The sequence below is a fragment of the Euprymna scolopes genome, chromosome 46 (assembly GCF_053919585.1).
Source record: "Euprymna scolopes isolate OS-2025 chromosome 46, ASM5391958v1, whole genome shotgun sequence".
Taxonomy (NCBI): Eukaryota; Metazoa; Mollusca; class Cephalopoda; order Sepiida; family Sepiolidae; genus Euprymna; species Euprymna scolopes.
In genome coordinates this window covers 197,399,439-197,422,672 of record NC_136527.1, presented here as the reverse complement: position 1 = coordinate 197,422,672, position 23,234 = coordinate 197,399,439, and positions in this window count along the sequence as shown.

Below are 23,234 nucleotides of genomic sequence, written 5' to 3'. Positions count from 1 at the left end.
AGGATCCTGAACTCCCGGAATCACAACCCCCCCAAGAGGAAGTTCAGCTTACCCCTCCCCTATTCACCACTCCGATTTCCACGATGGAGCAAGCGAAAGCTCCTGAGGAAGATACTACCGTGGAAAACACCATAGAAAACCCGGAAAAAATTCCAATAGATTCCGACCAAGCGGAAAGCTGTAAGACCCAGGAGAAGCAGGAGGAGAAAGAAAAGGCGGCGGCCCCGAGAGAGGAGAGGTCCAAAAAATTCCCCTTCCTACCCGGGGAAAAGATTTGTAATGCCGACCTGAGCCATGCGGTCAGTGACCTCAATGGCAGACAAAAAAGATATTTGAAGGAGTTAGAAGGCCTTAAATCCATCGATGGCAAAGAGGTCACTGACCCAAGGAATTTCCGCGATGCCCCATCATTGATCACTTTCGTTAGGGTGAATAGGGGGGGTAGAGCAAAGGCGCTGTGGCGCATGATCGAAGCTGGAAAATCCGCATTCGCGGGATTAAAAATAGTGGACGGGGAGCACCCATCACTTAGTAAGATATCAAACCAGTGCGAAGGGAGGGTCCCCATTTATGTTCACCCCTCCTTTTATAGGGCACTAAAGATGACGTTCCCCCTGGACGTGGGAGGCCTGGCTCGAGACGGACGGCTTACGTCCGAACTGCTCACGGGCAGTCTCGGTCAGGCCTTCGACGTCCTGACCCCCGAGGACTTTAGACCCCTAGTAGAGGAATACTACTAGATAGTGGAAACATGGAAACGAGCTTGAATATAGCTAGTTTAAATGCGAGGGGCATGAGATCCCGAAGCAAGGCTGTTCGCGTGCTGAGGGATCTCGTGGCCCTTGAGGTAGATGTAGCCACCTTGCAAGAGACCCACTTTGTTGGGGCCGGGGACTGCGATGTGCTGGTGAACGATTTTGATGTTTACTCAGCATATGGCAGTCTCTATAGCCGGGGGGTCTCTGTACTAGTGAGTCGCACTCTGTCTGCGACGGTTACACTTGTCCACGCGGACGCTCATGGGAGGTTGGTCGTGGTCGATGTTGCCGTTAAAAGCGGCGCGTTTCGGATCGTGGCAGTTTATGCGCCTAACATCCCCAGCGAGAGGGTTTCCTTTTTTCGGCGGGTGGAGGTGTTTCTCTCTTCGGGTCCGGAGCGGGTAGTTTTAATGGGGGACTGGAATGCCATCCTGGACCCCAGCATAGATAAGGTCGGGGGGGTTAGAGGGTCGGGAGGGTGTGAAAGCAGCCTATCTGACCTGATGGCCTCGTGCGATCTCGTCGATAGGTTCCGTCTGGATCACCCCGGGAGGGAGATGTGGACGTGGCAATCTAGTTCGGCCGCCTTTACAAGTTCATACTTGGACAGGATGTTAATTAGAAGGGGCGACACAGATTTCCTATCTTGTCCCACGTTCCACTGGTTAGGTCATTCGGACCACAAACTTGTTTTGGCCCGTTTGAAATTAGGTAATAGGCCTAGGTTGGCTGGCTACTGGAAGATGAACGCCTCCTTATTGGAGTCGGTCGACTTCCGGGAGCAGCTGACATTACTAATTCAGAGGGAGTTAGTGGGGGCGGTTACCGGGAGTAGATGGTGGGTTAACCTTAAGGCTACCATTAGGCGCTTTTGTGTCCAATACAGCCAACGCCTCGCGTTAACTAGGGCTCGGACCAAAAGGCACTTAGAGGATAGATTGACCCGGGCGGTGGCAGGGGGGGATTCCCTAGAACTAGCTCTAGTTAAGGGGGACCTCAATCGCTTGGCTAGCGAGCGATATGAAGGTCAGTTAATTAGGGCTAGGTTAGAAAGAGTTTCCAACGAAGCCGTGAACGTTGACGCTGTTGAGCGTAAGGCTGCCCTAAGACGTGGCTCGGACGGGTACATTCGGGAGGTGAATAACCTGGGAGGGCGTCCTCTCGTGTCGACACGGGAGATCTGCAATGGGTTTCGGCAACATTTGGAGGAGCGCTTCACCAAACTACCCAGACTCCGCGGCCAGGAGTTTGGCAGCTATTTAGCTGGCTCGCCCCGCCTTACTGCGGCCCGAGCGGCTAGCTGCGAGGGGATGGTTACGGAGCGTGAGGTCATTACTGCGTTGAAGCAGGTTGGCCGCAACAAATCTCCGGGGCTCGATGGTTTACCTTACGAACTGTTCTTGAGGCTGTCGCCCATGTTTGTGCCCCTTCTGACGGGCGTGTTTAACCACTGGTTTGCCCAGGACTCGATCCCGAGGCAGGTAACCAAAGGAGTGGTCACGCTTCTGAAGAAAGGGAACCAACATGGAGGGGGGAATCTAGATGACTATAGGCCCATCACTCTGCTTAACGCAGACTTCAAGATTTTGTCCCGCGTTCTTGCGAATCGACTGCAGGCTGTTATCGGCGACTTGGTCGAACCGGATCAGAACTACGCTGTGAAGGATCGATCGATTCAAAACAATCTGCACTTGATTCGCACGATCTTAGAGGGGGTAGAAGACGACACAGAAGCCGCGCTGATCAATTTAGATCAGTCCAAGGCGTTCGACAGGGTGGACCATGGGTTCCTGAGGGCTGTTGTGGAAACCGCCGGCTTTGGTCCGGACTTCCGCAAGTGGATCTCCGCCCTGTATCGTGATCCCGCGGTGGTGGTGCAAGTTAATGGTAGGTTGTCGGAGTCCTTTGGGGTCTCCCGGTCGGTGCGGCAGGGTTGTCCGCTGTCGCCTCTGCTTTATGTCCTGGCGTTGGAGCCCTTCCTTCGCAAATTAAGGGACGAGGCGGCGAGACCAGTCCTACGCGGCATAGCTCTGCCTGGTGGCAAAGTTGCCAGGGTGTCCGCGTACGCCGATGACGTCACCGTGTTCGTCGCACGACGAACCGACATTGAAGCGGTGGTAGAGGCGATCGCTGAGTATGAAGTTGTCACAGGGGCCGTGATCAATCGCAGCAAGTCCGTTGGCCTGCGGTTGGGCGCCTGGACCGGGGTAAACTCGCTTCCAGGTGCGTTCGGCTGGACAGATGGCCCAGTAAAGATCCTCGGTGTGTGGTTCGGGCCGGACCTCCAGCTGGACAAGAATTGGTCGGAAGTACAGACTAAGGTCGAGTCGTCAGTAGGGACTTGGATTCGGAGGAAATTGTCCTTGAAGGGTCGTGCGGAGGCATGTGCTACATACGTGTTTCCGCTGATCCTTTACCGTTTATCTGTTCTTCCCCTGCCTGCGGACCGCTGTAAGGCTTTAGACAACTCCTATTCAAACTTCTTTGGGTAGGAGGAAAGCCGTATGTCCGTAGACAGGTCTGTACACAGAAGCTTAGCGAGGGAGGCTTGGGGATGCCTGATCTGCTTAGTCACAAGCACGCAGAAAGATTGGCATTCCTGAGTCGGACACTGATGGAGGAAACGCCCTGGGTACCAGTCGTGGAGCAAGCTTTCCCACGGCTCATATCCAACCCTGCCGCTGAAGGTCGCAGAAGACCGGCGGGGGAAAGGTGTTTCCTGACCGAATGCCGAGCCGCCCTTAGGGCATTGCCGGGGTCCAGTGACCTTGCACGGCCTAGGTGGTTGCTATATAGGGATGTAGTGGAGGGGACTGCGAAAGACCCGCTGGTGGAGCGGCTACATCTGTCGAGGGGGGAAGTTCTCTCGCTGTGGAGTTGGGCGCCTGCCAGTAGCTACATCAACAACGCTGAATTTTCTATTACGTGGAGGCTAGTCCGAGACGCGCTGCCACTCTTTGGCAAACTAGCCAGGGACGATCATGATAGGGATTATTACTATCCCCCGTGCCCACGCTGCAATGATGAAGAAGAGGAGGAGACGAGAGAACACGCGTTCTTTCTTTGCAGCGGGGTGCGAAGTCTCTGGGAGTATGTCGAGGGGGTAACGGCTCGCATCGACCCCGAGCAGTCGGTGCCACTTGATTTAGCGTACGTAGTCGATAATGTGGATCCGCCGTTTGACAGGGAGAAACGGTTGGGGTTTCTAGCGATCCTAGCGGTGGCTAGGTTAGTGACGTGGGTTTCACGTCTGGACATTGTCTATAGGGGGCAGTCTGTTTCCGATCACGATCTGGTTGTTCGTTTTAAGCATCAACTTAAAACGAAAATCAGATGTGATTGGAAAAGATTGCCCCACATCGACTTTGATAGAAGATGGGTGCACAACACTAGTTTGTGCATCCGACGAGGCGCTAGATTTAAGCTCGTGTTTCCACCCTAGTGGTATTGGTCCTAGGGTGCTGAGGTTTCTTTTTTCTCGGAACCCAGCCCAATCAAGACAAGTAATATAAGGTTTACCTTATAATATTGGGTAGTTTTAAGGCTAGATAGGCAGTAACCACCAAGAGTGGATAGCTTGTGCTTTTTATAGGGCCTAGATTAGGGTAGTATGCGTGTGGATCCTGTTCCCATAGCTTTTTATTTTTGATAGATTGGCACTAGGAGAGCTTCCAAAGATGCCCATAAGTCCACTTGTTTTATTTTGTCCCAGGCCTATTTTGCCCATTACGTACATTATCTTGGAAGACGCCATCCATCCCTATTATCCCCGACCCTAATTTATTTTCCATACATGTCCCTAGTTCCTCCACTCCCCTTTAGGGAACGACCTGCTTGCTTTCACCCTTTCCCCCCGGGGGAAGAGGACCGGAAGACAGTGGGCGTTTCATATGACAGACCAGCCGTTAGGTAGGGAGGGTCCCCTTACTAACCCGCCCCCATAGGCATTTTGTTAATTTGTTTTCTTTTTATTTCTTTTTGGGTGTATTCTAGCTTGCCCCCCTCCCCATCATCTCACCCCCATTTATATAAAAAAAAAAAAAAAAAAAAAAAAAAAAAATTAAAACTCTTTTAGTTTGTAGATATTTTTCCTTTTAATTTCTTGTATATAATGTTATATGTTCTTCTTTTATCACAGCGTGAATGTCGCCTGCCATCCCGTAAGCTGGGGAGCTGTTATTTTAAGTAGGTCCGGGTAAGAATGTTAGGCGAAACAGTGCGTGATAGAAACTCTAGTATAGGTTTTATAATAAAGTACTTGCTATCTTACGCAAGTCTAGCTAAGGACTAGAAAAGACCCCTTTTTTTTCCCCCACTCCCCCTTACTGGCCTTTGTGCCTAAGCTTCTTCGTACCCCAAATGAGGCCTTGGCAGTAGATAATGCCAAGGCCGGGGACGAAGGGCTAAATATAATACTTACCTGCCCCCGGGCAACGTAGTCATGATCAAAGTGTAGTATCTGTTCCAAGACACGCACTAGACCAGACACAGTTCTCGAAAGCAGGTGCCCACTTGGTCAGCCTTTTGACCACTTAAGGGTTTTCTTTGTCCGGCCGAAAAGGACCGACCCCTTCTTTGGGTGAGTGGTCCTTTCGGCCAACTAACTGTTTGCTTTTCTTTCTTTTTTGCAGGTCCGTCCAGTGTCTGGATCCGACTTAAGCAGCCGGCAGGACTAGAGGTAACCGACGTGCCATTAGGCGAAGGCCCTCTAGCTCCGAATCGGCGGGTCGGTGAAGGGCACTGGGCCAACAAAAAAAGAGGCAGGCCTCTGCCTCTAACACCATGGGGGACGCCCCTGGTGTTGTGACGAGGAGGGGGAGTGCCACATCCGGTGGCGCTCCAGTGACGAGAAGGGGGGGTGTCACATCCGGTGACACCCCAGTGCCGAGAAGGGGGGGTGTCACATCCGGTGACACCCCAGTGCCGAGAAGGGGGGGTGTCACACCCGGTGACACCCCAGTGCCGAGAAGGGGGGGTGTCACATCCAGTGACACCCCAGTGCCGAGAAAGGGGGGCGTCACATCCGGTGACACCCCAGTACCGAGAAGGGGGGGTGTCACACCCGGTGACACCCCAGTGCCGATACCTGGGGATATCACCTTTGGTGATATCCCAGCGACGATTACGGGGGGCACCACACCCGGTGGTGCTCCAGTGCAGTGGGCTGTCCCGGGGGTCGCCACCCCCAGTTCGAGAGCGGTACCAGGGGTCGTTAGGTCTAAAGCTAGTTCGGGGGCTGCTGCCTGGGTGGACCTCGACAGGCCAGAAAAATCATCCCCATCATTAGTCGACACCACGAGGGAGGACGAGCTGGCTGCGTGGAGGAAACTCGTCCAGGGCACACCTGGTGGAGAAGGCGCACCCGGCAAAAAGAAGAGACCAGTAAAGAAATGGTGGGCCCTGGACGACCAAGCAGCCATTAGGCCATCTCAGTCGGAAGCCAGCAGCCCCCAGAAAGTCGAAACCGACCTCAGGAAGACCAGGTCACTGGAGGTTATTGTGGTTGATGGGTGCTCCCCGGGGGTGGGGGGAACTAAGCATGTGGAGCCGGCAAAAAAGGAGGAATGGCCAGCCCTCGCAGTGTCCGACTCCCCGATCCCGGAAGAACAAAGGACGCCGCCAACAACATCGGCAGCGGAGGTAGTAGCAGCAACACCTACAAGAGAGACATCAAAAGAACAGCTGAGCTGGGGACCAAAACAAAAACAGACCAAGTCCCCGGAGTTTTACAAGGAACTGCTGGAAACAAAGTACAAGGGACTCATAGAAGGCAATAACATCAAAGCCGTGCCACAAACCCTGGAAACGATAAGGGAGAGGTCGGTCTCTCTCCTTACGCTTGATGCCAAGGGAAAGGGATTAAAAGGCGTCCCGAAGGACCGCATGATGGAGCTGCTTGGAGAGCTCCGAATTCCAGCCCAGTATGCGGTCAGAAGATATAATGCGATGTGGGAGGTCCTCTTGCCAACGAAGGAAGACGCGGAAAAGCTGGCAAGAGGAGACCTCACGTGGAGAGACGTAAAAATAAGACCAGAATACCTCTCCAAAAGGCGAACAAAAGTAACCATTTCTGGGGTCCCCTGCTTCCTAATTGAGGAACAACTGGGGGCAATAATGTCCCAATTTGGAGAAGTGGAAGACTTAGAGGCAGTAAGGGGACCCCGAAATATATTGACCGGGGAGTACAAACTCCAAATGCGCCTCAACCGGAAGCAGTTCCACGAAATCCCAGCTCAGCTGACCTGTGAGGGCTGGACCATGATAGTAATTGTCGAAGGCAGAAGGCCACAATGCTGGCAGTGCCAAAAGACAGGCCACGTGGCACGATTCTGCCCTCAGAAGAAGACGAACACGGTAGAAGCAGAAGCAGGAAAAAGGCCAGAAACGGAAGTGGGATCCAAGAAGGCCGAAAAGAAACCGGAAGAACAAGACTCCACTAAATGGAGTACGGTTGCAGGAAAAAAAGGAAAGAAGCCTGAGCCGGCTCCACATGCCGCAACCAGAAGTATGCCCACAGCCGTTAAAAGAAAAGCCAGGGTTAGTGGATCCGGCTCGGAGAGCGATGGAGGAGACGAGGGCCAAAAAGGTAAACGAGAGAAGAAAGAGAGAGAAAAGGATCCTGAACTCCCGGAATCACAACCCCCCCAAGAGGAAGTTCAGCTTACCCCTCCCCTATTCACCACTCCGATTTCCACGATGGAGCAAGTGGAAGCTCCTGCGGAAGATACTACCGTGGAAAACACCATAAACAACCCGGAAAAAATTCCAATAGATTCCGACCAAGCGGAAAGCTGTAAGACCCAGGAGAAGCAGGAGGAGCAAGAAAAGGCGGCGGCCCCGAGAGAGGAGAGGTCCAAAAAATTCCCCTTCCTACCCGGGGAAAAGATTTGTAATGCCGACCTGAGCCATGCGGTCAGTGACCTCAATGGCAGACAAAAAAGATATTTGAAAGAGTTAGAAGGCCTTAAATCCATCGATGGCAAAGAGGTCACTGACCCAAGGAATTTCCGCGATGCCCCATCATTGATCACTTTCGTTAGGGTGAATAGGGGGGGTAGAGCAAAGGCGCTGTGGCGCATGATCGAAGCTGGAAAATCCGCATTCGCGGGATTAAAAATAGTGGACGGGGAGCACCCATCACTTAGTAAGATATCAAACCAGTGCGAAGGGAGGGTCCCTATTTATGTTCACCCCTCCTTTTATAGGGCACTAAAGATGACGTTCCCCCTGGACGTGGGAGGCCTGGCTCGAGACGGACGGCTTACGTCCGAACTGCTCGCGGGCAGTCTCGGTCAGGCCTTCGACGTCCTGACCCCCGAGGACTTTAGACCCCTAGTAGAGGAATACTACTAGATAGTGGAAACATGGAAACGAGCTTGAATATAGCTAGTTTAAATGCGAGGGGCATGAGATCCCGAAGCAAGGCTGTTCGCGTGCTGAGGGATCTCGTGGCCCTTGAGGTAGATGTAGCCACCTTGCAAGAGACCCACTTTGTTGGGGCCGGGGACTGCGATGTGCTGGTGAACGATTTTGATGTTTACTCAGCATATGGCAGTCTCTATAGCCGGGGGGTCTCTGTACTAGTGAGTCGCACTCTGTCTGCGACGGTTACACTTGTCCACGCGGACGCTCATGGGAGGTTGGTCGTGGTCGATGTTGCCGTTAAAAGCGGCGCGTTTCGGATCGTGGCAGTTTATGCGCCTAACATCCCCAGCGAGAGGGTTTCCTTTTTTCGGCGGGTGGAGGTGTTTCTCTCTTCGGGTCCGGAGCGGGTAGTTTTAATGGGGGACTGGAATGCCATCCTGGACCCCAATATAGATAAGGTCGGGGGGGTTAGAGGGTCGGGAGGGTGTGAAAGCAGCCTGTCTGACCTGATGGCCTCGTGCGATCTGGTCGATAGGTTCCGTCTGGATCACCCCGGGAGGGAGATGTGGACGTGGCAATCTAGTTCGGCCGCCTTTACAAGTTCATACTTGGACAGGATGTTAATTAGAAGGGGCGACACAGATTTCCTATCTTGCCCCACGTTCCACTGGTTAGGTCATTCGGACCACAAACTTGTTTTGGCCCGTTTGAAATTAGGTAATAGGCCTAGGTTGGCAGGCTACTGGAAGATGAACGCCTCCTTATTGGAGTCGGTCGACTTCCGGGAGCAGCTGACATTACTAATTCAGAGGGAGTTAGTGGGGGCGGTTACCGGGAGTAGATGGTGGGTTAACCTTAAGGCTACCATTAGGCGCTTTTGTGTCCAATACAGCCAACGCCTCGCGTTAACTAGGGCTCGGACCAAAAGGCACTTAGAGGATAGATTGACCCGGGCGGTGGCAGGGGGGGATTCCCTAGAACTAGCTCTAGTTAAGGGGGACCTCAATCGCTTGGCTAGCGAGCGATATGAAGGTCAGTTAATTAGGGCTAGGTTAGAAAGAGTTTCCAACGAAGCCGTGAACGTTGACGCTGTTGAGCGTAAGGCTGCCCTAAGACGTGGCTCGGACGGGTACATTCGGGAGGTGAATAACCTGGGAGGGCGTCCTCTCGTGTCGACACGGGAGATCTGCAATGGGTTTCGGCAACATTTGGAGGAGCGCTTCACCAAACTACCCAGACTCCGCGGCCAGGAGTTTGGCAGCTATTTAGCTGGCTCGCCCCGCCTTACTGCGGCCCGAGCGGCTAGCTGCGAGGGGATGGTTACGGAGCGTGAGGTCATTACTGCGTTGAAGCAGGTTGGCCGCAACAAATCTCCGGGGCTCGATGGTTTACCTTACGAACTGTTCTTGAGGCTGTCGCCCATGTTTGTGCCTCTTCTGACGGGCGTGTTTAACCACTGGTTTGCCCAGGACTCGATCCCGAGGCAGGTAACCAAAGGAGTGGTCATGCTTCTGAAGAAGGGGAACCAACATGGAGGGGGGAATCTAGATGACTATAGGCCCATCACTCTGCTTAACGCAGATTTCAAGATTTTGTCCCGCGTTCTTGCGAATCGACTGCAGGCTGTTATCGGCGACTTGGTCGAACCGGATCAGAACTACGCTGTGAAGGATCGATCGATTCAAAACAATCTGCACTTGATTCGCACGATCTTAGAGGGGGTAGAAGACGACACAGAAGCCGCGCTGATCAATTTAGATCAGTCCAAGGCGTTCGACAGGGTGGACCATGGGTTCCTGAGGGCTGTTGTGGAAACCGCCGGCTTTGGTCCGGACTTCCGCAAGTGGATCTCCGCCCTGTATCGTGATCCCGCGGTGGTGGTGCAAGTTAATGGTAGGTTGTCGGAGTCCTTTGGGGTCTCCCGGTCGGTGCGGCAGGGTTGTCCGCTGTCGCCTCTGCTTTATGTCCTGGCGTTGGAGCCCTTCCTTCGCAAATTAAGGGACGAGGCGGCGAGACCAGTCCTACGCGGCATAGCTCTGCCTGGCGGCAAAGTTGCCAGGGTGTCCGCGTACGCCGATGACGTCACCGTGTTCGTCGCACGACGAACCGACATTGAAGCGGTGGTAGAGGCGATCGCTGAGTATGAAGTTGTCACAGGGGCCGTGATCAATCGCAGCAAGTCCGTTGGCCTGCGGTTGGGCGCCTGGACCGGGGTAAACTCGCTTCCAGGTGCGTTCGGCTGGACAGATGGCCCAGTAAAGATCCTCGGTGTGTGGTTCGGGCCGGACCTCCAGCTGGACAAGAATTGGTCGGAAGTACAGACTAAGGTCGAGTCGTCAGTAGGGACTTGGATTCGGAGGAAATTGTCCTTGAAGGGTCGTGCGGAGGCATGTGCTACATACGTGTTTCCGCTGATCCTTTACCGTTTATCTGTTCTTCCCCTGCCTGCGGACCGCTGTAAGGCTTTAGAGCAACTCCTATTCAAACTTCTTTGGGTAGGAGGGAAGCCGTATGTCCGTAGACAGGTCTGTACACAGAAGCTTAGCGAGGGAGGCTTGGGGATGCCTGATCTGCTAAGTCACAAGCACGCAGAAAGATTGGCATTCCTGAGTCGGACACTGATGGAGGAAACGCCCTGGGTACCAGTCGTGGAGCAAGCTTTCCCACGGCTCATATCCAACCCTGCCGCTGAAGGTCGCAGAAGACCGGCGGGGGAAAGGTGTTTCCTGACCGAATGCCGAGCCGCCCTTAGGGCATTGCCGGGGTCCAGTGACCTTGCACGGCCTAGGTGGTTGCTATATAGGGATGTAGTGGAGGGGACTGCGAAAGACCCGCTGGTGGAGCGGCTATATCTGTCGAGGGGGGAAGTTCTCTCGCTGTGGAGTTGGGCGCCTGCCAGTAGCTACATCAACAACGCTGAATTTTCTCTTACGTGGAGGCTAGTCCGAGACGCGCTGCCACTCTTTGGCAAACTAGCCAGGGACGATCATGATAGGGATTATTACTATCCCCCGTGCCCACGCTGCAATGATGAGGAAGAGGAGGAGACGAGAGAACACGCGTTCTTTCTTTGCAGCGGGGTGCGGAGTCTCTGGGAGTATGTCGAAGGGGTAACGGCTCGCATCGACCCCGAGCGGTCGGTGCCACTTGATTTAGCGTACGTAGTCGATAATGTGGATCCGCCGTTTGACAGGGAGAAACGGTTGGGGTTTCTAGCGATCCTAGCGGTGGCTAGGTTAGTGACGTGGGTTTCACGTCTGGACATTGTCTATAGGGGGCAGTCTGTTTCCGATCACGATCTGGTTGTTCGTTTTAAGCATCAACTTAAAACGAAAATCAGATGTGATTGGAAAAGATTGCCCCACATCGACTTTGATAGAAGATGGGTGCACAACACTAGTTTGTGCATCCGACGAGGCGCTAGATTTAAGTTCGTGTTTCCACCCTAGTGGTATTGGTCCTAGGGTGCTGAGGTTTCTTTTTTCTCGGAACCCAGCCCAATCAAGACAAGTAATATAAGGTTTACCTTATAATATTGGGTAGTTTTAAGGCTAGATAGGCAGTAACCACCAAGAGTGGATAGCTTGTGCTTTTTATAGGGCCTAGATTAGGGTAGTATGCGTGTGGATCCTGTTCCCATAGCTTTTTATTTTTTGATAGATTGGCACTAGGAGAGCTTCCAAAGATGCCCAAAAGTCCACTTGTTTTATTTTGTCCCAGGCCTATTTTGCCCATTACGTACATTATCTTGGAAGACGCCATCCATCCCTATTATCCCCGACCCTAATTTATTTTCCATACATGTCCCTAGTTCCTCCACTCCCCTTTAGGGAACGACCTGCTTGCTTTCACCCTTTCCCCCTGGGGGAAGAGGACCGGAAGACAGTGGGCGTTTCATATGACAGACCAGCCGTTAGGTAGGGAGGGTCCCCTTACTAACCCGCCCCCATAGGCATTTTGTTAATTTATTTTCTTTTTATTTCTTTTTGGGTGTATTCTAGCTTGCCCCCCTCCCCATCATCTCACCCCCATTACAAAAAAAAAAAAAAAAAAAAAAAAAATTAAAACTCTTTAGTTTGTAGATATTTTTTCCTTTTAATTTCTTGTATATAATGTTATATGTTCTTCTTTTATCACAGCGTGAATGTCGCCTGCCATCCCGTAAGCTGGGGAGCTGTTATTTTAAGTAGGTCCGGGTAAGAATGTTAGGCGAAACAGTGTATGATAGAAACTCTAGTGTAGGTTTTATAATAAAGTACTTGCTATCTTACGCAAGTCTAGCTAAGGACTAGAAAAGACCCCTTTTTCCCCACTCCCCCTTACTGGCCTTTGTGCCTAAGCTTCTTCGTACCCCAAATGAGGCCTTGGCAGTAGATAATGCCAAGGCCGGGGACGAAGGGCTAAATATCATACTTACCTGCCCCCGGGCAACGTAGTCATGATCAAAGTGTAGTATCTGTTCCAAGACACGCACTAGACCAGACAAAGTTCTCGAAAGCAGGTGCCCACTTGGTCAGCCTTTTGACCACTTAAGGGTTTTATTTGTCCAGCCAAAAAGGACCGACCCCTTCTTTGGGTGAGTGGTCCTTTCGGCCAACTAACCGTTTGCTTTTCTTTCTTTTTTGCAGGTCCGTCCAGTGTCTGGATCCGACTTAAGCAGCCGGCAGGACTAGAGGTAACCGACGTGCCATTAGGCGAAGGCCCTCTAGCTCCGAATCGGCGGGTTGGTGAAGGGCACTGGGCCAACAAAAAAAGAGGCAGGCCTCTGCCTCTAACACCATGGGGGACGCCCCTGGTGTTGTGACGAGGAGGGGGAGTGCCACATCCGGGGGCACTCCAGTGACGAGAAGGGGGGGTGTCACATCCGGTGACACCCCAGTGCCGAGAAGGGGGGGTGTCACATCCGGTGACACCCCAGTGCCGAGAAGGGGGGGTGTCACACCCGGTGACACCCCAGTGCCGAGAAGGGGGGGTGTCACATCCGGTGACACCCCAGTGCCGAGAAAGGGGGGCGTCACATCCGGTGACACCCCAGTACCGAGAAGGGGGGGTGTCACACCCGGTGACACCCCAGTGCCGATATCTGGGGATATCACCTTTGGTGATATCCCAGCGACGATTACGGGGGGCACCACACCCGGTGGTGCTCCAGTGCAGTGGGCTGTCCCGGGGGTCGCCACCCCCAGTTCGAGAGCGGTACCAGGGGTCGTTAGGTCGAAAGCTAGTTCGGGGGCTGCTGCCTGGGTGGACCTCGACAGGCCAGAAACATCATCCCCACCATTAGTCGACACCACGAGGGAGGACGAGCTGGCTGCGTGGAGGAAACTCGTCCAGGGCACACCTGGTGGAGAAGGCGCACCCGGCAAGAAGAGGAGACCAGTAAAGAAATGGTGGGCCCTGGACGACCAAGCAGCCATTAGGCCATCTCAGTCGGAAGCCAGCAGCCCCCAGAAAGTCGAAACCGACCTCAGGAAGACCAGGTCACTGGATGTTATTGTGGTTGATGGGTGCTCCCCGGGGGGGTGGAAAGCCAAAAGCGTCGAGCCGGCAGGAAAGGAGGAGTGGCCAGCCCTCGCAGGCACAGATTCGCCTCCAATACCACAGGAACAAAGGACACCACCGGCAACCCCTGCGGCGCCAGGGTGGACAACACAACAACAACAACAAGAACAGCGGAGCTGGGGTCCCCAACTAAAGGAAACAAGATCCCCCCCAGTATTACAAGCAGCTCTTCGATGAGAAATACAAGAACTACGTCGAGGGCAACAACATCTCAGTCGTCCCGGAAGCCCTCGACAAGATCCGGGAAAGGTCCGTATCCCTGTTGACCTTAGACGCCAAGGGCAAGGGGTTAAAAGGAGTGCCCAAGGATAGGATGATGGTGCTACTGGGCGAACTAAACATCAACGCCCAATATGCAGTCAGGCGTTTCAATGCAATGTGGGAGGTACTCTTGCCGACAAAAGAAGATGCCGAGAAATTGGCAAGAGGAGACGTCGTCTGGCAAGACATTAAGATTCGCCCAGAGTACCTCTCCAAGAGGAGAACGACCGTAACGGTAACAGGGGTACCGTGCTTCCTCATCGAGGAGCAGCTGGGGGCCATCTTATCCCAATATGGGGACGTGGAAGACATTCAACCCATAAAAGGACCCAGAAACATCCACACCGGGGACTACCGGCTCCAGATGCGGTTGACCCGCAAAGAATTCTTTGCAATCCCAGCACAATTTACCTGCGAGGGCTGGTCGATGGTCGTCATTGTAGAGGGCAGAAGGCCACAATGCTGGCAATGCCAGAAAACGGGCCACGTTGCCAGATTCTGCCCTCTAAAGAAGACAACGGCCGAGACGACCAAAAAGACAGAAGAAGCTGCTGGAAAAGAGGAAACACTAAAAGAGGCCGAAGCTAGCACCAGCAAATGGAGTACGGTCGCAGCAAAAAAATCGAAGAAGGCTGAGCCGGCTCCACAATCACCACCACGACCGACGGCAACCACGACAAAAAGAAAACAAAGGGGCAGCTCCTCCGGCTCCGAGAGTGAAGAAGACCAGCACCAGGAGAAAAGAGAGAGAAAGGAGGAGCAAAAAGACCAGCGCCCTGAGCTTCCTGATAACCCCCCCCCCCAGAAAGAAGTTCAGCCCACCCCTCCCCTGTTCACAACCCAGGATTCAGTGATGGAGCAATCGGGAGCTCCTGAAAATCCGAAACCAACCATAGAAGCACCGAAGGAAAAAGAACTGACAAAGCCGGCGGCCCCAAGGGAGGAAAGGACCAGGAAACTCCCTTTCTGGCCCGGGGAAAAAATCTGCTCCGCCGACTTAAGCCACACGGTCAGTGACCTCAACGGCCGTCAGAAAAAATTTTTAAAAGAACTGGAAGCTCTAAAGGTCGTTGATGGGAAGGAGGTCACTGACCCAAAGAATTTCAGTGAGGCTCCATCTCTTATAACCTTCGTCCGTGTGAACAGGGGAGGCAGAGCAAAAGCTCTTTGGAAAATGATAGAAGAAGGCAAAAAGGCCTTCAAAGAATGTAAAATTGTCGACGGGGAGCACCCATCACTAGGCAAGATAGCCAAACAGTGTGAAGGGAGGGTCCCACTTTATGTTCACCCTTCCTTTTATAGGGCACTAAAGATGACGTTCCCCCTGGACGTGGGAGGCCTGGCTCGAGACGGACGGCTTACGTCCGACCTGCTCACGGGCAGTCTCGGTCAGGCCTTCGACGTCCTGACCCCCGAGGACTTTAGACCCCTAGTAGAGGAATACTACTAGGTAGTGGAAACATGGAAACGAGCTTAAATTTAGCTAGTTTAAATGCGAGGGGCATGAGATCCCGAAGCAAGGCTGTTCGCGTGCTGAGGGATCTCGTGGCCCTTGAGGTAGATATAGCCACCTTGCAAGAGACCCACTTTGTTGGGGCCGGGGACTGCGATGTGCTGGTGAACGATTTTGACGTTTACTCAGCATATGGCAGTCTCTATAGCCGGGGGGTTTCTGTACTAGTGAGTCGCACTCTGTCTGCGACGGTTACACTTGTCCACGCGGACGCTCATGGGAGGTTGGTCGTGGTCGATGTTGCCGTTAAAAGCGGCGCGTTTCGGATCGTGGCAGTTTATGCGCCTAACATCCCCAGCGAGAGGGTTTCCTTTTTTCGGCGGGTGGAGATGTTTCTCACTTCGGGTCCGGAGCGGGTAGTTTTAATGGGGGACTGGAATGCCATCCTGGACCCCAGCATAGATAAGGTCGGGGGGGTTAGAGGGTCGGGAGGGTGTGAAAGCAGCCTGTCTGACCTGATGGCCTCGTGCGATCTGGTCGACAGGTTCCGTCTGGATCACCCCGGGAGGGAGATGTGGACGTGGCAATCTAGCTCGGCCGCCTTTACAAGTTCATACTTGGACAGGATGTTAATTAGAAGGGGCGACACAGATTTCCTATCTTGCCCCACGTTCCACTGGTTAGGTCATTCGGACCACAAACTTGTTTTGGCCCGTTTGAAATTAGGTAATAGGCCTAGGTTGGCTGGCTACTGGAAGATGAACGCCTCCTTATTGGAGTCGGTCGACTTCCGGGAGCAGCTGACATTACTAATTCAGAGGGAGTTAGTGGGGGCGGTTACCGGGAGTAGATGGTGGGTTAACCTTAAGGCTACCATTAGGCGCTTTTGTGTCCAATACAGCCAACGCCTCGCGTTAACTAGGGCTCGGACCAAAAGGCACTTAGAGGATAGATTGACCCGGGCGGTGGCAGGGGGGGATTCCCTAGAACTAGCTCTAGTTAAGGGGGACCTCAATCGCTTGGCTAGCGAGCGATATGAAGGTCAGTTAATTAGGGCTAGGTTAGAAAGAGTTTCCAACGAAGCCGTGAACGTTGACGCTGTTGAGCGTAAGGCTGCCCTAAGACGTGGCTCGGACGGGTACATTCGGGAGGTGAATAACCTGGGAGGGCGTCCTCTCGTGTCGACACGGGAGATCTGCAATGGGTTTCGGCAACATTTGGAGGAGCGCTTCACCAAACTACCCAGACTCCGCGGCCAGGAGTTTGGCAGCTATTTAGCTGGCTCGCCCCGCCTTACTGCGGCCCGAGCGGCTAGCTGCGAGGGGATGGTTACGGAGCGTGAGGTCATTACTGCGTTGAAGCAGGTTGGCCGCAACAAATCTCCGGGGCTCGATGGTTTACCTTGCGAACTGTTCTTGAGGCTGTCGCCCATGTTTGTGCCCCTTCTGACGGGCGTGTTTAACCACTGGTTTGCCCAGGACTCGATCCCGAGGCAGGTAACCAAAGGAGTGGTCACGCTTCTGAAGAAGGGGAACCAACATGGAGGGGGGAATCTAGATGACTATAGGCCCATCACTCTGCTTAACGCAGATTTCAAGATTTTGTCCCGCGTTCTTGCGAATCGACTGCAGGCTGTTATCGGCGACTTGGTCGAACCGGATCAGAACTACGCTGTGAAGGATCGATCGATTCAAAACAATCTGCACTTGATTCGCACGATCTTAGAGGGGGTAGAAGACGACACAGAAGCCGCGCTGATCAATTTAGATCAGTCCAAGGCGTTCGACAGGGTGGACCATGGGTTCCTGAGGGCTGTTGTGGAAACCGCCGGCTTTGGTCCGGACTTCCGCAAGTGGATCTCCGCCCTGTATCGTGATCCCGCGGTGGTGGTGCAAGTTAATGGTAGGTTGTCGGAGTCCTTTGGGGTCTCCCGGTCGGTGCGGCAGGGTTGTCCGCTGTCGCCTCTGCTTTATGTCCTGGCGTTGGAGCCCTTCCTTCGCAAATTAAGGGACGAGGCGGCGAGACCAGTCCTACGCGGCATAGCTCTGCCTGGCGGCAAAGTTGCCAGGGTGTCCGCGTACGCCGATGACGTCACCGTGTTCGTCGCACGACGAACCGACATTAAAGCGGTGATAGAGGCGATCGCTGAGTATGAAGTTGTCACAGGGGCCGTGATCAATCGCAGCAAGTCCGTTGGCCTGCGGTTGGGCGCCTGGACCGGGGTAAACTCGCTTCCAGGTGCGTTCGGCTGGACAGATGGCCCAGTAAAGATCCTCGGTGTGTGGTTCGGGCCGGACCTCCAGCTGGACAAGAATTGGTCGGAAGTACAGACTAAGGTCGAGTCGGCAGTAGGGACTTGGATTCGGAGGAAATTGTCCTTGAAGGGTCGTGCGGAGGCATGTGCTACATACGTGTTTCCGCTGATCCTTTACCGTTTATCTGTTCTTCCCCTGCCTGCGGACCGCTGTAAGGCTTTAGAGCAACTCCTATTCAAACTTCTTTGGGTAGGAGGGAAGCCGTATGGCCGTAGACAGGTCTGTACACAGAAGCTTAGCGAGGGAGGCTTGGGGATGCCTGATCTGCTTAGTCACAAGCACGCAGAAAGATTGGCATTCCTGAGTCGGACACTGATGGAGGAAACGCCCTGGGTACCAGTCGTGGAGCAAGCTTTCCCACGGCTCATATCCAACCCTGCCGCTGAAGGTCGTAGAAGACCGGCGGGGGAAAGGTGTTTCCTGACCGAATGCCGAGCCGCCCTTAGGGCATTGCCGGGGTCCAGTGACCTTGCACGGCCTAGGTGGTTGCTATATAGGGATGTAGTGGAGGGGACTGCAAAAGACCCGCTGGTGGAGCGGCTACATCTGTCGAGGGGGGAAGTTCTCTCGCTGTGGAGTTGGGCGCCTGCCAGTAGCCATATTAACAATGCTGAATTTTCGCTTACGTGGAGGCTAGTCCGAGACGCGCTGCCACTTTTCGGCAAACTAGCCAGGGACGATCATGATAGGGATTATTACTATCCCCCGTGCCCACGCTGCAATGATGAAGAAGAGGAGGAGACGAGAGAACACGCGTTCTTTCTTTGCAGCGGGGTGCGGAGTCTCTGGGAGTATGTCGAAGGGGTAACGGCTCGCATCGACCCCGAGCGGTCGGTGCCACTTGATTTAGCGTACGTAGTCGATAATGTGGATCCGCCGTTTGACAGGGAGAAACGGTTGGGGTTTCTAGCGATCCTAGCGGTGGCTAGGTTAGTGACGTGGGTTTCACGTCTGGACATTGTCTATAGGGGGAAGTCAGTTTCCGATCATGATCTGGTTGTTCGCTTTAAGCATCAACTTAAAACGAAAATCAGATGTGATTGGAAAAGATTGCCCCACATCGACTTTGATAGAAGATGGGTGCACAACACTAGTTTGTGCATCCGACGAGGCGCTAGATTTAAGTTCGTGTTTCCACCCTAGTGGTATTGGTCCTAGGGTGCTGAGGTTTCTTTTTTCTCGGAACCCAGCCCAATCAAGACAAGTAATATAAGGTTTACCTTATAATATTGGGTAGTTTTAAGGCTAGATAGGCAGTAACCACCAAGAGTGGATAGCTTGTGCTTTTTATAGGGCCTAGATTAGGGTAGTATGCGTGTGGATCCTGTTCCCATAGCTTTTTATTTTTTGATAGATTGGCACTAGGAGAGCTTCCAAAGATGCCCAAAAGTCCACTTGTTTTATTTTGTCCCAGGCCTATTTTGCCCATTACGTACATTATCTTGGAAGACGCCATCCATCCCTATTATCCCCGACCCTAATTTATTTTCCATACATGTCCCTAGTTCCTCCACTCCCCTTTAGGGAACGACCTGCTTGCTTTCACCCTTTTCCCCCGGGGGAAGAGGACCGGAAGACAGTGGGCGTTTCATATGACAGACCAGCCGTTAGGTAGGGAGGGTCCCCTTACTAACCCGCCCCCATAGGCATTTTGTTAATTTGTTTTCTTTTTATTTCTTTTTGGGTGTATTCTAGTTTGCCCCCCTTCCCATCATCTCACCCCCTTTTAAAAAAAAAAAAAAAAAAAAAAACTCTTTAGTTTGTAGATATTTTTCCTTTTAATTTCTTGTATATAATGTTATATGTTCTTCTTTTATCACAGCGTGAATGTCGCCTGCCATCCCGTAAGCTGGGGAGCTGTTATTTTAAGTAGGTCCGGGTAAGAATGTTAGGCGAAACAGTGCGTGATAGAAACTCTAGTATAGGTTTTATAATAAAGTACTTGCTATCTTACGCAAGTCTAGCTAAGGACTAGAAAAGACCCCTTTTTCCCCACTCCCCCTTACTGGCCTTTGTGCCTAAGCTTCTTCGTACCCCAAATGAGGCCTTGGCAGTAGATAATGCCAAGGCCGGGGACGAAGGGCTAAATATAATACTTACCTGCCCCCGGGCAACGTAGTCATGATAAAAGTGTAGTATCTGTTCCAAGACACGCACTAGACCAGACAAAGTTCTCGAAAGCAGGTGCCCACTTGGTCAGCCTTTTGACCACTTAAGGGTTTTGTTTGTCTAGCCAAAAAGGACCGACCCCTTCTTTGGGTGAGTGGTCCTTTCGGCCAACTAACTGTTTGCTTTTCTTTCTTTTTTGCAGGTCCGTCCAGTGTCTGGATCCGACTTAAGCAGCAAGCAGGACTAGAGGTAACCGACGTGCCATTAGGCGAAGGCCCTCTAGCTCCGAATCGGCGGGTCGGTGAAGGGCACTGGGCCAACAAAAAAAAGAGGCAGGCCTCTGCCTCTAACACCATGGGGGACGCCCCTGGTGTTGTGACGAGGAGGGGGAGTGCCACATCCGGTGGCACTCCAGTGACGAGAAGGGGGGGTGTCACATCCGGTGACACCCCAGTGCCGAGAAGGGGGGGTGTCACATCCGGTGACACCCCAGTGCCGAGAAGGGGGGGTGTCACATCCGGTGACACCCCAGTGCCGAGAAAGGGGGGCGTCACATCCGGTGACACCCCAGTGCCGAGAAAGGGGGGCGTCACATCCGGTGACACCCCAGTACCGAGAAGGGGGGGTGTCACACCCGGTGACACCCCAGTGCCGATACCTGGGGATATCACCTTTGGTGATATCCCAGCGACGATTACGGGGGGCACCACACCCGGTGGTGCTCCAGTGCAGTGGGCTGTCCCGGGGGTCGCCACCCCCAGTTCGAGAGCGGTACCAGGGGTCGTTAGGTCGAAAGCTAGTTCGGGGGCTGCTGCCTGGGTGGACCTCGACAGGCCAGAAACACCATCCCCATCATTAGTCGACACCACGAGGGAGGACGAGCTGGCTGCGTGGAGGAAACTCGTCCAGGGCACACCTGGTGGAGAAGGCGCACCCGGCAAGAAGAGGAGACCAGTAAAGAAATGGTGGGCCCTGGACGACCAAGCAGCCATTAGGCCATCTCAGTCGGAAGCCAGCAGCCCCCAGAAAGTCGAAACCGACCTCAGGAAGACCAGGTCACTGGAGGTTATTGTGGTTGATGGGTGCTCCCCGGGGGGGTGGAAAGCCAAAAGCGTCGAGCCGGCAGGAAAGGAGGAGTGGCCAGTCCTCGCAGGCACAGATTCGCCTCCAATACCACAGGAACAAAGGACACCACCGGCAACCCCTGCGGCGCCAGGGTGGACAACACAACAACAACAAGAACAGCGGAGCTGGGGTCCCCAACCAAAGGAAACAAGATCCCCCCAGTATTACAAGCAGCTCTTCGATGAGAAATACAAGAACTACGTCGAGGGCAACAACATCTCAGTCGTCCCGGAAGCCCTCGACAAGATCCGGGAAAGGTCCGTATCCCTGTTGACCTTAGACGCCAAGGGCAAGGGGTTAAAAGGAGTGCCCAAGGATAGGATGATGGTGCTACTGGGCGAACTAAACATCAACGCCCAATATGCAGTAAGGCATTTCAATGCAATGTGGGAGGTACTCTTGCCGACAAAAGAAGATGCCGAGAAATTGGCAAGAGGAGACGTCGTCTGGCAAGACATTAAGATTCGCCCGGAGTACCTCTCCAAGAGGAGAACGACCGTAACGGTAACAGGGGTACCGTGCTTCCTCATCGAGGAGCAGCTGGGGGCCATCTTATCCCAATATGGGGATGTGGAAGACATTCAACCCATAAAAGGACCCAGAAACATCCACACCGGGGACTACCGGCTCCAGATGCGGTTGACCCGCAAAGAATTCTTTGCAATCCCAGCACAATTTACCTGCGAGGGCTGGTCGATGGTCGTCATTGTAGAGGGCAGAAGGCCACAATGCTGGCAATGCCAGAAAACGGGCCACGTTGCCAGATTCTGCCCTCTAAAGAAGACAACGGCCGAGACGACCAAAAAGACAGAAGCTGCTGGAAAAGAAGAAACACTAAAAGAGGCCGAAGCTAGCACCAGCAAATGGAGTACGGTCGCAGCAAAAAAATCGAAGAAGGCCGAGCCGGCTCCACAATCACCACCACGACCGACGGCAACCACGACAAAAAGAAAACAAAGGGGCAGCTCCTCCGGCTCCGAGAGTGAAGAAGACCAGCACCAGGAAAAAAGAGAGAGAAAGGAGGAGCAAAAAGACCAGCGCCCTGAGCTTCCTGATAAAACCACCCCCCAGAAAGAAGTTCAGCCCACCCCTCCCCTGTTCACCACCCAGGATTCAGAGATGGAGCAATCGGGAGCTCCTGAAAATCCGGAACCCACCATAGAAGCACCGAAAGAAAAAGAACTGACAAAGCCGGCGGCCCCGAGGGAGGAAAAGACCAGGAAACTCCCTTTCTGGCCCGGGGAAAAAATCTGCTCCGCCGACTTAAGCCACACGGTCAGTGACCTCAACGGCCGTCAGAAAAATTTTTTAAAAGAACTGGAAGCTCTAAAGGTCGTTGATGGGAAGGAGGTCACTGACCCAAAGAATTTCAGTGAGGCCCCATCTCTTATAACCTTCGTCCGTGTAAACAGGGGAGGCAGAGCAAAAGCTCTTTGGAAAATGATAGAAGAAGGCAAAAAGGCCTTCAAAGAATGTAAAATTGTCGACGGGGAGCACCCATCACTAGGCAAGATAGCCAAACAGTGTGAAGGGAGGGTCCCACTTTATGTTCACCCTTCCTTTTATAGGGCACTAAAGATGACGTTCCCCCTGGACGTGGGAGGCCTGGCTCGAGACGGACGGCTTACGTCCGACCTGCTCACGGGCAGTCTCGGTCAGGCCTTCGACGTCCTGACCCCCGAGGACTTTAGACCCCTAGTAGAGGAATACTACTAGATAGTGGAAACATGGAAACGAGCTTAAATTTAGCTAGTTTAAATGCGAGGGGCATGAGATCCCGAAGCAAGGCTGTTCGCGTGCTGAGGGATCTCGTGGCTCTTGAGGTAGACATAGCCACCTTGCAAGAGACCCACTTTGTTGGGGCCGGGGACTGCGATGTGCTGGTGAACGATTTTGATGTTTACTCAGCATATGGCAGTCTCTATAGCCGGGGGGTTTCTGTACTAGTGAGTCGCACTCTGTCTGCGACGGTTACACTTGTCCACGCGGACGCTCATGGGAGGTTGGTCGTGGTCGATGTTGCCGTTAAAAGCGGCGCGTTTCGGATCGTGGCAGTTTATGCGCCTAACATCCCCAGCGAGAGGGTTTCCCTTTTTCGGCGGGTGGAGGTGTTTCTCTCTTCGGGTCCGGAGCGGGTAGTTTTAATGGGGGACTGGAATGCCATCCTGGACCCCAATATAGATAGGGTCGGGGGGGTTAGAGGGTCGGGAGGGTGTGAAAGCAGCCTGTCTGACCTGATGGCCTCGTGCGATCTGGTCGATAGGTTCCGTCTGGATCACCCCGGGA